Raw genomic sequence first — 9,694 nt, forward strand, 5'->3', positions numbered from 1 at the left:
TTCTGCACATCTGTTCGACGTCCCTTCTTGAAAACGGGGATGACCTGTGCCTTTTTCCAATCCTTTGGAGCGCTACGCTCTTCTAGAGACCTACGGTACACCGTTGCAAGAAGGGGGGGCAAGTTCCTTCGCGTACTCTGTGTAAAATCGAACTGGTATCCCATCAGGTCCAGTGGCCTTTCCTATTTTGAGCGCTTTTAATTGTTTCTCTATCCCTCTGTCGTCTATTTCGATATCTACCATTTTGACATCTATGCAACAATCTAGAGAAGGAACTACAGTGCAGTCCGATGTAGACTGACTCAGGATGACACGGCCGTCAGTCGACTATCGCTTGGTTTTCAGTGCCTGATTGCGAGGTTTCCATTTCTTCTTTCTTGGCCCTTAGCTGCCAAATGGAGGACAATTGGTGGATGTTAGGCCATGACACAGTGAGTCTGCCGCGATGTCTGCTAATCCTGTGTTGATGATTGACAGCGGCAGCAGAGAGGACCAGAGCTGGTACTGTCCCCTCATGTCTGCTGCTGGATGGGCCGCCCTTACTGCAACATCTCTTTAATAAAGATTAACATGCCGATAACCGAGCTGAGCGCTACGCAGCGACCCAGTACACAACTAACTGTAAGTCTAACTGCGAGTGCCTTGTTGCTATCGCCGGCCGCGGTGGTCTAGCGGTTCTGGCGCTGCAGTCCGGAACCGCGGGACTGCTACGGTCGCAGGTTCGAATCCTGGCTCGGGCATGGGTGTGTGTGATGTCCTTAGGTTAGTTAGGTTTAAGTAGTTCTAAGTTCTAGGGGACTTATTACCTAAGATGTTGAGTCCCATAGTGCTCAGAGCCATTGGAACCATTTTGAACCTTGTTTCTATCAAAGGTGGCGTATTTAAAGGAAGCACGAGCGACGTCCTGACGTCATGCTCGTTTGTAATTACCGCATTCGTTCCACTTATACTGCTGATTCATCTGTCGTACTCGCCCCTTAGGTGTTCTTGCGACAGAGTTACGTGTTGACGCGGCAGACGTACGCGAATTTGTGAAATGCAGTACAGCTGACGCTATACCTCTGTCTTGCACTCTACGAAAGTCTCCGTCTAACACAAACCCGCGTGCTAAGCAATTCTCTTTCTCCTATGTGTGTAACCAGGCCATTGTCCCTGCGTGACGACACATTCCACGCACGTGCAATCCTCCTACCTCTTGGCTAACCTACTGCCTCTGGCTCTCGGCATAGGCAACGAAACTTTGACAATATTCCACGTTTCCAACTCTTTGCTGTTCTGCGACACTACAGCACGAAAAGTAAGCATTGTGTAAACATCCTCTTCTATAACTTCCGTTCATGGCAGATAGCCGAAATTTTTACAATATGTTCTTAACATGATATCGTTGGAGAACGTCGAAACCTTTTTCGATATCACTATCCGTTACTGAGAATCGGATTTTCAAATTTGCCCTACTTATGCACGTAAAATATGTGCGTAATATCGAGTCTGAGGAGTAAATGTAATTTTATTTGATGTAGTGAACACATGGCATGGGTTGTAGGACTATCGCTAGGTTTTTAAGCTCACCGAACTCTATTTCTAGTGAGTGATTTTTCAGCATTAAAATTTTACGACGCATTGTCTCTGTACAGTGGTTACTTCACCCCTTTACAAATATGATACCTCCACTGTGATAAAGCAGTGACAGGATATGCGCTAAAAAAGGATGTAACATACCTGAAACTAACTTAAAATGACTGCCAAAATTTATGTAAAACTGGAAAGACAGAAAATTCAATGACGTATTTCTAAAAACATTTTTATTCCTAAAGATACAAGTGATGAATTGCGATCGATGAGCAAAGAATCCAGAAAAATATTTAAATCAAACGATTTTGCGGTAGCCCTACATTTTGCGTCTTTATTTGTTGTTTGTATGTGTCGGAGTATACAAATGTGTCCAACTATATAGCTAAACTGTGAAAGCTTCTGTAAAGTTTGGACGGTAGGAGGCGAGGTACTGGCAGAAGTAACGCTGTGAGGACGGGGCGTGAGTCGTGCTTGGGTAGCTCAGTTGGTAGAACACTTGCCCGCGAAAGGCAAAGGTCCCGAGTTCGAGTCTCGGTCCGGCACACAGTTTTAATCTGCCAGGAAGTTTCATATCAGCGCACACTCCGGTGCAGAGTGAAAATCTCATTCTGGAAACATCCCCCAGGCTGTGGCTAAGCCATGTCTCCGCAATATCCTTTCTTTCAGGAGTACTAGTTCTGCAAGATTCACAGGAGAGCTTCTGTAAAGTTTGGAAGGTAAGAGGCGAGGTACTGGCAGAAGTAAATCTGTGAGGACGGGGCGTGAGTCGTGCTTGGGGAGCTCAGTTGGTAGGGCACTTGCCCGCGAAAGCCAAAGATCCCGAGTTCGAGTCTCGGTCCGGCACACAGTTTTAACCTGCCAGGAAGTTTCATATCAGCGTACACTCCGCTGCAGAGTGAAAATCTCATTCTGTGAAAGCTTTGCTTACCAGTAGAACTCGTTTTATACAGTGACGGAAAAAAATCGCAGCACCAAAAAATAATTAATGTAGAGTAATGGGAATTGCGGGAATACTTTTGTTGACATAACATGTTTAAGTCATTGATTGGCGACTCCATGTTGTCTTGTGCACTACGACCAGGTAACAGGTATACTTGAAAAAAGAGACAGCATTGGTCGTATATTTTTCTATTGCAAAATCGATTTTCTGTCACTGAGTGGCCATCTTCAGTGCTATATTGTATAACAAATTGGGATGCACTGTTGTTACTAGGCTTACGGCAATCACATAGACTATGTGATGTCTATGTGATTGCCGTAAGCCTAGTAACAACAGTGCATCCCAATTTGTTATACAATATAGCACTGAAGATGGTCACTCAGTGACAGAAAATCGATTTTGCAATAGAAAAATATACGATCAATGCTGTCTCTTTTTTCAAGTATACATGTTTAAGTCATTATCACAATCACACGTTAATGGAAGCGTGAGATAAGTCATTGCAAATGTGACAGCCTGGTACATTAATAACAGGTCTAACCGCCAGAATGCTGAATGAATCCATGCAAACGTGCTTGAATTGTGTTGTACAGATGCTGATGTCAGTTTGTGGGATGGAGTTCTATGCCTGTTGTAATCGATCGGTCAACACAAGGACGGTTAATGTTGTCTGTGGATGACGGTGGAGTAGTCGTCCGATGATGCCCCATAAGTGCTCGGTTGGAGACAGATCTGGCGATCATGCAGGCCAAAGCAACATTTTGAAACGCTGTATAGACAGTTAGGTTTCAACAGGGTATGTAAGCGAGCGTTATCCTATTGATTAACACCCCCTGATATCCCCTTCACTTATGGCAACACAGCAAGTCGAATTAATAGACTGACATAGAGATATGCAATCAGGGTGCGAGGGATAATCGGGAGAGTGCACCTGTGGTCATACGAAGTCCCACCCCAGGCCATAATTCCAGGTATAGTTCCAATGTGTTTATCAAGCTGACAGATTGGTAGCAGGTCCTCAACTGGCCTCCTTCTGATCAACACATATCCCACACTCCCTCCGACGAAGAACCAGATTTTATCCGAAAACGCAACAGACCTCCACCTTGCCCTCCAATGAGCTCTCGCTTGACCCCATTGGGGTCATAAATGGCGTTGGATTGGGTATGTGGAGTTCAAGCTACAGGGCGTCTGGCTCGGAGCTGTCCCTGAAATAAGCGATGTGTACCGGTTGTCTCACTGTAATGCCAACTCCTGCTCAGTCGGCTGCTGCAGATTCGGTACGATGCGCCAGAGCCATACACCGAACACAACAGTATTCCCTCTCGGTAGTGTCACGTGGCCGTCCGGACCCCTGTCTTCGGGCGACCCTAGTTTCTCGTGACCACCACAGCCAGCAATTGTGTACAGTGGCTACATTCCTGCCAAGGATTCCTGCAGTATTGCAGAACGAACATCCAGCCTCTCGCAACGTTCACACTCTGCGAGGTGTTGATAATGGCGTCTTTGTAGACTTAAAGGCCTTCTTGACTAACATCAGCTCACCACGTACGATCTCAAAGGTAAGGTCGAAGGTTATATTCCAAAAACGAACAGCATAGAGACAGAAGTGATGACACTTTATGTAAGACCCGACCATCATTTTGCAGGACAATGCTCAAGTACGTACAGTGTAAGGTGTAACTGATTTGTTTGACTGATTGGGCTGTAAAGTGCTATACCACCTACTGCACTCCCCTGACTTAGGCCTTTGTAAGTTCAACTCGATTTCTGAACTGAAGAAAACACTTCACGGTATTCGCTCCAGAACTGCTACAAATTTGTCGGGCAATAGACTGCGTCGCTCGGACTGTCAACACAATTGGCACTGCTAAAAGTATCCTACGGCTCCCACATCGCTGTCACTGGGATATGTACGAGGTGCATTCAAGATATAAGGCCTCCGATTTTTTTTCTAATTAACTACTTAACCGAAATTTATGAAACTGGCGTTACTTCTCGACCTTATCGCCCTGCAGACGTACACATTTTTCACAACGCTGACGCCATGATTCCATGGCAGCGGCGAAGGCTTCTTTAGGAGTCTGCTTTGACCACTGGAAAATCGCTGAGGCAATAGCAGCACGGCTGGTGAATGTGCGGCCACGGAGAGTGTCTTTCATTGTTGGAAAAAGCCAAAAGTCACTAGGAGCCAGGTCAGGTGAGTAGGGAGCATGAGGAATCACTTCAAAGTTGTTATCACGAAGAAACTGTTGCGTAACGTTAGCTCGATGTGCGGGTGCGTTGTCTTAGTGAAACAGCACACGCGCAGCCCTTCCCGGACGTTTTTGTTGCAGTGCAGGAAGGAATTTGTTCTTCAAAACATTTTCGTAGGATACATCTGTTACCGTAGTGCCCTTTGGAACGCAATGGGTAAGGATTACGCCCTCGCTGTCCCAGAACATGGACACCATCATTTTTTCAGCACTGGAGGTTACCCGAATTTTTTTTGGTGACGGTGAATCTGTGTGCTTCCATTGAGCTGACTGGCGCTTTGTTTCTGGATTGAAAACTGACATCCACGTCTCATCCATTGTCACAACCGACGAAAAGAAAGTCCCATTCATGCTGTCGTTACGCGTCAACATTGCTTGGCAACATGCCACTCGGGCAGCCATGTGTTCGTCTGTCAGCATTCGTGGCACCCACCTGGATGACACTTTTCGCATTTTCAGGTCGTCATGCAGGATTGTGTGCACAGAACCCACAGAAATGCCAACTCGTGAGGCGATCTGTTCAACAGTCATTCGGCAATTCCCCCAGAACAATTCTCTCCACTTTCTCGATCATGTCGTCTGACCAGCTTGTGCGAGCCCGAGGTTGTTTCAGTTTGTTGTTGTCACGCGATGTTCTGCCTTCATTAAACTGTCGCACCCACGAACGTACTTTCGACACATCCATAACTCCATCACCACATGTCTCCTTCAACTTTCGATAAATTTCAATTGGTTTCACACCACGCAAATTCAGAAAACGAATGATTGCACGCTGTTCAAGTAAGGAAAACGTCGCCTTTTTAAGTATTTAAAACAGTTCTCATTCTCGCCACTGGCGGTAAAATTCCATCTGCCGTACGGTGCTGCCATCTCTGGGACGCATTGACAATGAACGCGGCCTCATTTTAAAACAATGCGCATGTTTCTATCTCTTTCCAGTCGGGGGAAAAGAAATCGGACGCCTTAGAACTTGAATGCACCTCGTGCAATGCAGTTGACTACTTTGAGGTTCAGTGAAACTTTGAAACACGTATCTATTTTGTATGAGCTGTAAATAAATAGTTGCCACTACTAAAGTTCCAACCCCCATATTTTTGAACCTGTACAATGGTCAAATTTAGGTACGTTGCTCTCCTTAGTGTAAATAAATCATTAAATACGGAATTACATTTTTTTTTGTTTGTGTCTGATGCCTTATATTACAACACCAGATATTCACAAAATAGACCATGCAAGGTTAGTAACGATTCATTTACTTTCCATGTGGCGAGGACTTCCTGGCTTTAATTTCTGAATTTAACAAGAGCCCAAATTGTTCTCTCATTACTGAATCTCATTTGTTATGTGGAATCTGTTAGCGAAATTTGTTGCTAATTGATGATTCACATTCCCTACCACCACCCAACTCTGGGACGTAATTGCGCATTGCACTTCTGGGGCGTTATCGCGCATCTGATAGGCAGTGAGCCCACCTCAGTGACATTATGCGCATCAGGTATTTAGTAGCCAAGATAGCCGTGTCTGTGTCAACGAGAGATGAGCAGCATTTTCCAGCTCCACAGTGATCGAGGTTGCAGCTCCTCTACATATTATTCTATTGTGTGGAGAGAGCTTTCGTCAGTCACATAATGTCTATTCTAGTGGCAAACACCTTAATAATGTCTAGCACTTTGGATCATGCAAGACCTTTAGTCTGTAGCGAATTGAAGGATAGAAATGGAAATTACAAATAACATCATTGCGTGCTGGGTGCCAGAATGTGGTGAAACAAAATTATTTGAATGGTTAAAGTACAAATTTACCCTCCTGGACTCCCAAAAGTAGCAAGCAAATTAAGTGAAGGATTAATACATTGAGACGTTCACATTTATTATTCAAATGTAAAACTCAGGGCCGAGTTGACTGATCATTGATACAAGTCAGTGATTTGGCAAGAAATGGAGTAAATTAACAACATCATTTAATGATTTAAGGAGTTAGTTTTCTATGCAACAGTGTGTGGCAGAAGTGAAGTCTGTGTAACACGATGAACACCTCTTTTCATGTGTGGCGGTGTAATGACAGCATCAGTTTTCATCTTTCGTGTCCCACAAATTTGCGATGACGCACTGGGCTGCATCACTGGATGATTTGTCCCTTCTTCTGCAGGGGTTGTTGGCAGGCCTGAATCATTCAGGTAGCAGGTGGCAGGGACACGGTGTTTCTTATTTTGCACTCCTGGTTTTTATTGTCATTGGTAATTGTCGCACAGGAGGGATGTCAGCATAACACTTGCCAGCTGATATTAGTCAATTAAATGCAGTTTTATACTTAAAGATCCAAAAACATGACCACAAGGATTCTTTTCTTCAGCATAGAGAGAAAATGAATATGTCACAAAGTGACTCAACATTGATGAAATAGGCATACGCCAATGTTCTTTTGGAGCGGCAGGACCAGGCTTTCAGATAAACATCATTCATACAATAAAGCAGGATTTGAATTAAGTTTTTCATCACTGTTCATGACAATAAATGACAATACGATTAAAAAACAGCAGATGGAGACCCCCATCCTCTGCATTGCCAGGATGGGGGACATCCTTTTTCTACATGGGGCTTAAAGTGTTGGACATGATTTGCTGTAATCTCTTATATGTTTGACGAAGAGACGGTGTAAGATGGCAGTCAATTTTACTATCTTACATACTACCTCGACAAGACGATTTGAACGAATGTCAAACACCATACTTCGGGCGCTACGGAGTTAATTTTATAATCAAATTATAATGAAAGTGTACATGGCTAATCGGAATACGGCAACTAAGTATGCCATTTTGCCATTTGTATGAGCATACATATCTGTAGCAACATAGACGTGAAACGGAGAGGAAGCGTCGAGTCACAACGCAACATTTCTCTTTGACAGCCACTTTGCAGACAGGATAGGGATGGGTCATAAATATCGATGCCGCAAGGGATCTTGACAGAGTCATGTAGCTTATTTCGCCACAGGAGGCCAATGGCGTGTTTACAGCCTCACGTGTCCCATGGGAGAGGCGACTGCGCAGTTCACACTAATTTGATGCGTCGCATTTTTGGAGAGGGAGAAGGAAATATGTTAGTTGAAACAGCACAGGGCATTCACATGAACAGAGTATGATAGCTACATATATACATGAATGATACTAAAGGCCTGGGTCTCCAGTAGAACGCTGTTTCATTGGCGGAACTACCTGGAAATTACGAGGGAATGTAGAGTGCACCTTTACCGTAATATCATTATGGAGGTGGAGTTAGGGAATAGGACGATTGCCTGTACGTAGCAGTTTGGTTGGCAGATTCCAATTTTGGAGGGAGGCAATGTCCTTCACAGAGAGGGACGAGGTAACTTCACAACAGAGTTTTCTTTCTCTCTCTCTCTCTATCTCTCTCTGTCTGTGTGCGTGAAACGTTGTCTTGATAGGCAGAGTACTTAATGCTCCACGGTTGTGGAGCGAGATTTATTCTGTGGTCCCCTCGATCACAATGCACTCTAAATTAATAAACTGAGAGTCTCGTGTTTTCTCCAAGTGGAGAGATCGAGAAGAGTCATATTAGTCTTGAAAGATCTGCGGAGGCATCACTGTGCACGTCACCCCACACACCAGGTGGGTGTACACAGCAATTACCAACCTACTAGAGACAAACAGTCTTCTGCTTCACAGAGGAACTCGGTAGGAATATAAGACTGACATTTCAGTCAATAGTAAGCAGTTTTATGGGCTTCCAGACACCATGGAGCAGATGAAGTCCTCTGGCGTCCCGCACATCCAACGACACACTGTGCGGCGAAGGTAAATGACGCATTGCAATCGGGCAGGGGGCACTTTAGATATGATCTCACAACTGTGTTTTTCGTTCACTTCAGTGTTTAGTTTGGAGTAGTATACTAAATCCTTCGTCGTGTTGTGTTCAGCCAGGCAAGTTCATAATGGAGAATAGCGGTTAGGAACGGATGTCCAACTACGTTAATTAACGTTGTTTAAGTATAGTATTTTGTGGACTCTATTTCTGTTCTTACTTGCAGCAAAGTCTGATACTTGTATCACGACGCGTGTGTCCTTTTTTTAATTTAATTATTAGTAAACCACTTCCATCTTTAACCATTTTGTAGGAATCATGATCAAAAAACAATATAATATTACAGAAAACACGTGGTTTGTCCAAATAGTAGGCTACCTACTCTCATTAAATTGAGTTACTTAGTAGAGAAACTCTTTCAGGAAATCAAAAATACCCATGCTTCTGATGTCTAATCAATCCCAGGATTAATGCTTCCAACCTGTCAAGGCCAGAACATAAACACTTCTACAAACACTAATAATGATTCTTGCGTGCCAAATGGTAGGGAACAGATGTAAGTATCGCCAGTACGTAAGAACGGAATACTTAAGTACGGACGACCCAACGGGCATCGCAACCAGTTTTACATGGTCGAGCTAGGACCCAGCTTAAAACCTGATTATCCGTTTCAACGGTGAACTCTTGATGCTCAAGATAGAAGTTGAGCTTTTTCCTGATGACAGCCAATTAGTGACTTGGCGCACTGATCTCAACTGTAGACGATATCTGACTATGTCCATTACCTCTACCTTATCACTGAAAATAACCGAATATTCCTTCAGCACCTGGAACAACAGCTGCAACTCAGCAGCTTTTACATGACCAAGTTGAAATTCGGTTGCCTTACTGAGTGCATTTCACACATCTTGAACACCACTGTGGTTACACAAGTTAAATGACTTATTAGGCCGGAATTTAAAGTAAAATTGACTACTGGCATAATCTAAAATCAATTCAGTACTTGAATAAAATCGCAGTTCAGCAACATTCCTGTATTTAATCCCTTAGCCGAAAATAACCATAACGGCCATGATTAACCATCAATTTTATTATTATATCGAACC

The sequence above is a fragment of the Schistocerca cancellata genome, chromosome 8, assembly GCF_023864275.1.
Source record: "Schistocerca cancellata isolate TAMUIC-IGC-003103 chromosome 8, iqSchCanc2.1, whole genome shotgun sequence".
NCBI lineage: Eukaryota > Metazoa > Arthropoda > Insecta > Orthoptera > Acrididae > Schistocerca > Schistocerca cancellata.